Source organism: Furipterus horrens, unplaced genomic scaffold, assembly GCF_987537825.1.
Source record: "Furipterus horrens unplaced genomic scaffold, mFurHor1.1.pri manual_scaffold_3, whole genome shotgun sequence".
NCBI classification, from domain to species: domain Eukaryota; kingdom Metazoa; phylum Chordata; class Mammalia; order Chiroptera; family Furipteridae; genus Furipterus; species Furipterus horrens.
The window spans coordinates 17,206,403-17,214,052 of NW_028327173.1; the positions used below are offsets into that span (position 1 = coordinate 17,206,403).

Here is a 7,650-nt window from a genome sequence, read left to right on the forward strand (position 1 = left end):
CAGGGGAGAGCACGAAATCAGTCCCCCTCTACCACAAATTATGCAGTCGAGTTTCCCAGATGGGGGGCGGGGGGGGATTGCAGGGGTCAACACATCTGGAGTGCAATGGATAAGCCTCAGCCTGTGAAAACCAACTTTGTGATCACAGTATCTCCCCTGCTAGGTAAGTATCTCTGCCCATTTTAAAATCAGGTTGCTTGTTTTTTGTTTTGTTTCGTTTTGTTCGTTTGTTTTGATTTTATTGAGTTGTATGAATTCTTTATATATTTTATGTATTAACCCCTTATTGGATGTATAATTGGCAAATATCTTCTCCCATTCAGTAGGTTGCCTTTCCGTGTTGATGATGGTTTCATGCATTGCACAGAAGTTTTTTAGTTTGATATAATCCAACTTGTCTGCCTTGCCTTTGAGTGACTTCTTTCTTTTTTTTCATGTTAGTTCTCAGCAAATACTGTTAATTCAATATTTGAAATATATCCAGAATCCAACCACTGCTTACCACCTCCACTGCTACCACTCTGCTCCAAGCCACCATTTCTTGCCCAGATTATTACAATATCCTCTGAGCAGTCTCATCTCAACAAAGCAGCCAGAGGCATCTCTAAAGCCTGTCAAATGCTGTCACCCCCTGCTCATACCCCTCCAAGGTCCTTATTATGACTTATAAGGCCCCACCCAATCTAGCCCTCACATTGCTCTGGCCTCATGTTGGACTCTTTTCCCATTATTCCTTCTGCTTTAGCGACTCTGGCTTCCTTGCTATTTATATTTCAGACACTCGGGGTTTAGTGCTTCTTCAGAGCCGTTAATCTTGCTGTTCCCTCTGCCTGGAATGCAGTTACCCCTAAGATATCTGCATGGTTTCCTCCTTCACTTCCTTAGGGTTTCTGCTCAGATATTGTCTCAGTGAGGCCTTCCCTGACCCCCAAGCCCTTCTATTGAATGTGATACCCCTACTCCACATTTCCTTTTTCTTTTCCTTCTTTATGTTTCTCCATAGCTCTTTCACTGCCTGATATACTACATCTTTTTATGGCCTGTCTGGCTCTCACTAGAATGTAAGCTCCACGACAGCAGGTGTTCAAGGCAGAGAGCACAGCAGTTGGTAGGACAGACCTGGGGCCAGGCTGCCTGGATCTGAATGCTGTCTCTGCCACTGCCTAGCCATGTGACCCTAAGCAAGGTTCTTAACTTCACTGCACCTCAGTGTCTTCATCTATAAGATGAGGGTAATAATAGAACCTATGTCCTAAGGTTACTATGAGGATTAAATAAGTTATTGCATATAAAGGGCTTAAAATTACCCCCGCTATTGAGTAAATGTTTCATATGCTTGCTATTATTGTTACGACAGAATGCTGGGCTCATAATAAGTCCTAAACAATTGTTAGCTTTTATTGTTCTGTATCCTGAACATATATCTGCTGTATCCTCCGAACTAAGTATAACACTTGGCACATAATAAGTCATTCAAGATTGATCTGTTAGATCAGTGAACTAGGATATATATAGTATTTTTGAGTATCTTTTAAATTTATATCAATGCCATCATAGCATATGTATCCTTCTTCATCTTTACTTTTTCACCCAGTATTATACTTTTACATCTAGTCATGTTGGTATATACGGTTCTCATTTTTCCTCTGAAATGCTCTATAGTAAATATTCCATCATATTAATATATTTCAATTTTAAAATCTCTTTCCTGCCCTGGCTGTTATGACTCAGTGAATTGAGCACTGGCCTTCAAACCAAAAGATCGCTGGTTCGATTCCCTGTCAGGGCACATGCCTGGGTTGCGGGCCAGGTCCCGAGTTGGGGGCATGCGAGAGGCAACCAGCTGATGTTTCCCTTGCATGTCAATGTTTCTGTCCCTTTATTTCTCTCTTCCCCTCTCTCTGGAAATAAGTAAATAAAATATTTTTTAAAAATAAATAAAATATCTTTCCCTATTGATAGACACTTGAATTGTTTCAATTCTATGTCATTGTAAACAATGCTGTATCAAATGCACTTATACATATGTCTTGGTGCATGTGTGCAAGAATTTCTTTCCCTCTATACTTGAAAATTGAATTTCTGGAGTGTAGGGTTTGTACATTCTCTGCTTTCCTAGACTAAATTGTTTTCCTGAAATACCTTTTGCCCTTCTACCTGCAAGTATGAGGAAACCATTTTACCCATATTCCCCTTAATACTTGTTTGAGCCAGACTTTTTATTCTTGTTAATTTAATGGGTAGAAAATAGTATCTCACCACTTTTTAAAATAAACTTTTTACTTTGGACTCTCTTTAGATCTACAGAAAAGTTACAGTAGTCAAGAGAGTTTCTATATACCCCTCACTCAATTTCTCCTAATGTTAACATTTTACATTACCATGGTAGAGTTGTCAAAACTAAGAAGCCAATGTTGGTTTGTTACTCTTAAGTAAACTCCAGACTATTCAGAATTCACTAATTTCATTTTTCCAAGATACTACACCACACTCAGTCCTCATGTCTCTTTAGTCACTTCTGGTCTGGGACAGCTTCTCAGTATTTCCTTGTTCCTACGACTTTGATAATCTTAAGGAGCATTAGTCGGGAATTTTGCAAGCTGTCCCTCACTTTGAGCTTATCTGATATTTTCCTCATGACTAGACTGGAGTTATGGGTTTAGAGGAAGAACCGCACAGACTTGAAGTGCCCTTCTCGTCACATCCTATTGTGCACTTGGTTCATGTGGTGTTTCCAGGTTTTCTCCACCGTAAAGTTACCATTTTTACTCTTTCCCTACTCTATTCTTTGGAAGTGGTAGCTAATCATTTTAACATGCATTTCCCTGCTGTTAAGAGTTCCTCTTATGAGAACTGACTGTGTCTTTTGCTTAAGTTTCAACCTGTTTGCTTATCTTTAGTTCTCACTGACTTCTAGGTGTTATTTATATATAAATTACAATTACCTTCTCCCAGGGAGTCATTTAGTATTTTGATCTTATTTATAATGACTTTTGCCATATACAAGTTTTTAATTTTAATTTAATCATACTTATATATGATTTCCTTTATTCTTGGTCCATTTTGAACCACCCTTGAGTGCCCAGCCATGACTCAGCAATCCCCTAATAACCATTGGTTCTAGTGACTATTCACATTACCCCTTGGCCTGAATACCTTTCCTCCTTTTCCCTTCCAGGCAAGCGTTTACTTATCTTTAATGCCATAAACCAAATGAAGCCCTCCCTAATTCCACAGGTACAATTAGGTGGTTGCTCTTTTCGTAGTACTCCCACACGTATTGACCCTATCTTTATTACGGCACATATCACATGCTATTATTTTGCCCTTTGCTTAACTGTGTGTGTGTGTGTGTGTGTGTGTGTGTGTGTGTCTTCTGTCCGACTAGATTGTTATTACTTGAGGAGAAGGACACCATGTAATTCATCTCTGTGACCAAACACTGGGCATGATGCTATGATGCTGTCAATGTTGTTTTTGTTTTTTTAAGATTTTATTTATTTATTTTTAGAGAGAGGAGAAGGGAGGGAGGAAGAGAAGGAGAGAAATGTCACTGTGTGGTTGCCTCTCACACAACCCCCACCTGGGGACCTGGCCCGCAACCCGGGCTTGTGCCCTGACTGGGAATCGAACCAGTGACCCTTTGGTTCTCAGGCTGGCACTCAATTCACTGAACCACATCAGCCAGAGCTATGCTGTCAATATTTATCAGATTAATGGGTGAGGCTATAGTCTGCATCAGCAGTCTTCAGACTTTTTGCTCTTGTGCCCCCTTTAAGATTTTATTAAAACTCTGCACCCGTTCTGTATTTGTGAAGATTTCAGCAGGAGACAAATGGCACACTCAAGATAATTCAAGAAAGTTATATATGAAAGGGGTAATTTAGAAGGTGTGGTCAAGGTGTAGGAAAATTACAAGGTATTATGCAGAAAGGAGCCAGGTTGTTACTACACTATTACTTTGCCTTAAGAAATGCACTAACTTTCTTTCCAGGGACGGAGCTAGACTGACTAGAGTTGGGAATCAGGGGAATAGAGATGCTAACCCTAACTTTCTTCCCTCCCTCCGGCTCTGCCAAGATTCCCCATTGGCCAAACCCAAGCCAAAGCCAGAAGACACATCCAAGTCAGCCAATCAGGGGAGAGTCAGAAAGAAGGAAGGCAGAGACTGAATCTGCAGGTCCACATATTGGATATCTGGCATATTTTTATTTTATTTGTATATTTTTTTTAATTTAAAAATATGTATTTTTAAAAATTGTGGTAAAATACATATAACATAAAATTTACCATTTAAACTGTTTAAATATCCAGTGACATTAAGTACATTCATGTCATTGTGCAGCCTATGTGGCATATTTATTTTTGTTTTGTTTCTAAAGACTTTACTTATTTATTTTTAGAGAGAGAGGATGGGAGAGAGAGAGAGAGGGAGAGAAATATTTATGTGTGAAAGCAACAGCAATCAGTTGCCCCTCATATGCCCCCAACTGAAGATCTGGCCCACAACCCAGGCATGTGCCCTGACTGGGAACTTACCTGGACTTTTTTGTTCATGGCCTGGCACTCAACCTGCTAAGCTGCACCAGCTAGGGCTCTATGTGGCTTATTTTTAAATTGACAAATAAAATGTATATCATTACAAAGGCTATACTTCCTAGGATGTTGTAAATACTAATATTTTAAATAAAGCTGTTCCTTCATCAACTGAAGGTAAGTATCACTGTAGTTTGATATTCTCATTAATTTTAAGAAAATACTGGAACATGCTCTACTTTAACTTGAATGTATAGTTACATTTTGCTTCCTCTCACAGAATGTTACCCTAGGATAATATATTTTATTCTTGAAAGTCCGTTATGGATTACCTAATTCATGCTTCAGAAATTTATATATATGTATATAATTGAAATTTAATTTTTTTAAATTTAAAAGCTTTTAAATTTTGATTGACTTTCAAACTCTATGTCTTTAAAATTTCTTCTGTACTGAAGTATCACCAGTATTATTATTATATTAGTACACAGTTGATCAAAGCAGCATAACATATATCTTTTGTTAAATAATTATTAAAGAGTTAAATGATTGGAAATGCATCTCTTGCTGAAATATATATTTTGTAATTAGTATACATATTTATGGATAAGTATTACTGCTGTAATGAGGCTGAATTCAGCATCAATTTTATATCTATTTTTTATTTTTATAAATAGAATCACTGAGAAACCATGTTCACATAAATAAGTAGATGAGAATGGAGGAAGTTTTGTTACAGTAAATAATGTCAATTATTTAAATTCCTTTTGAGTTACAGGCCATAAAATCACAAAGTGACCTAGCATTAAGTTATTTTTAAAGACAACAAAATTAGAATCTTCTTCAACTTTATTGAAAGCAAATAACTAGCAACTGCCAACTTGCAAAATGCTTTATTGTTCAGTCATTAAGGTCCTTCACCTTTGGTTGAACTTGGAGGTTTCTACTGCTGGGGTAATGCTGTGGGTAAAAGCCTGAGTTGGAGAAGCTTTTGTCAAGTGTGAGCAGAGGAGGTAGAAAAGGAGAAGACGGACCTGGACTTCAGCATGTATTCTCCAAAAATGGGGTCTTAGGAAAGAGCACATGTACAGTTTGAAGATCTGGACATCAGTTAAAGAAGTTAGCAAATTGCCAATCTACAGAATGTACTGAAGGATTGGTTGGTGAGTAGTGCTGGAGGCATTCAGAGTTTACTTTCCAGCTGTGTGGGGCCAGGAAAGGCTTCAACAATGAGGAGGCATGTGAGTTGCTCTTCAAGTTCTGTAGAATTTTGACAAAAGAGATAATAAAGAGGTCATTCCAAATAAGAAACCAAAGGGCAAGTTTGAGGAATAATACTGTGGTAGAAGCAGAGTGGAGGTGTGGACAAAGAGAGGGAGAAACGGCTGGAGACAGAATCATAAACTCACAAAGCTAAAATCTACCTTACAGATCACCTAATCCAACCTCCGCTGCTACCATCACCACTCCACCAAAATCCACTCGGTACTCAAATACACCTGGTCATGGGGAGCTAATCTGTATAGAATACCTCTGTCCAATAGAAATACAATGTGAGCCACACATATATAATTTAAAATTTTCTGACCATTACAAAAAAAAAAAAAGAGAGAGAAACAGGTGAAATTAATTTTAATGTTTTAATCAATTCTACACGTTCAAAATACTATCCTTTAGACATGTAATCAATATAAAAACTGTTGAGCCCTGGCTGGTGTGGCTCAGTGGATTGAGCACCGGCTTGTGAACCAAACGGTTGTCGGTTCGATTCCCAGTCAGGGCACATGCCTGGGTTGTGGGCCAGGTCCCCAGCTGGGGACACGCGAGAAACAACCACACGTTGATATTTCTTTCCCTCTCTTTCTCCCTCCCTTCCCCTCTCTCTAAAAATAAAGAAAATCTTAAAACAAAAACTGTTGAGATATTTTACATTATTTTTTGTACCAAATCATTCCACTTCAGACCAGCCGCATTTCATGTGCTCAATGGCTCCAGGGGGCCAGTGAAAGCACAGACCTAGAAGGAACCCATTACATCCTCAGACCACTCTGGCAGTTAGAAAGTTTTCCCTTGGGTGATAGAAATGCTGGCTTAATTCTCATTTAAACGTCTGCATTTTCCAATTTGTTTACCATAGACATATATTAATATAGAATCAGGATAGGAATAAGTACTAGATGCTGTGAGTGCTCATATGAGGAGCACCCAATGCTGGCTTTGCAGGTCAGGGGAAGGTTTTAGGAGGAAGATACAAAGGAATGAACATAATGCTAAAACCAGATTTAATTATGTTCAGTTTATAATTATTCTTTAGACTGTATTTCTATGTTTCATGTACTCTTCTGGATATATTATATGTTTCATGGTTTAAGAAAAACATAGGTTTACTCCCCAGTAGCAATGAGCAATGATCCAACATCCAGATTTTGATTTCTAAAAGCTGTTATCCTATAAAAAGAATCAGAGATCTTTGAAGAACTGGCTGATTCTGAGGCTGGGGAAGAGAAAAGACGAGATGAGCCCAGAGGATCTTGTAGTGCCAGAAAGTAAGGAAGTGCTCAGAAAACAAAAGAGTGGATACATGGCAAAGGGACATAGGAGTCAACCTGAAAGAGCTCCCAATGAGTGGTCAAAACTGGGACAATTTGAGCAACACAATATATAACATAGTATTGGATTGTAATGGGGTGCAGAGCTGGGGTCCCTGAAAATAGCAGAGAACATGCCCCACACACCTGGATTGCAGGAGAGGAGAGCAGATGATACCGCTTAAAATTCTTTGCATAACAAATGGCAAGTTGACAAATGGCAAGTTGATCCTTGTGCTGCTGCCTGGGGCAAAAGGAGTACGTGACTCTGAGAGCATTCAGTGACTTCTGACATAGCCAGGGAGGTGGATGTCTGAGGGTCACTGAGAACTCCTGCCCCGACTAAAGATGGCAGCTGAAAGAGGGTAAAAGATACAGGGCAACTGGCAAAAGTAGCGCATTGTAGAAGGGGTCAGATAGGAGGTCATGTAGGAAGTTCCAGGCCAGCACTGGAAAATAAGGGCGGGCTGAGCAAGAAGGGGATTCAGCCATGAGTTCTGAGAGAGGAAGCAGCAAGCAACTATGC

At 39.1% G+C, this 7,650-nt stretch overlaps 1 non-coding gene across 1 annotated transcript; it reads right to left on the reverse strand.

The window, feature by feature from the left end:
- LOC150014431 (U1 spliceosomal RNA) lies at positions 1-171 on the reverse strand. Its single transcript, XR_016510393.1, has one exon. It is a non-coding gene; the product is annotated as a U1 spliceosomal RNA (small nuclear RNA).
- Between the last annotated feature and the right edge of the window lie 7,479 nt (positions 172-7,650).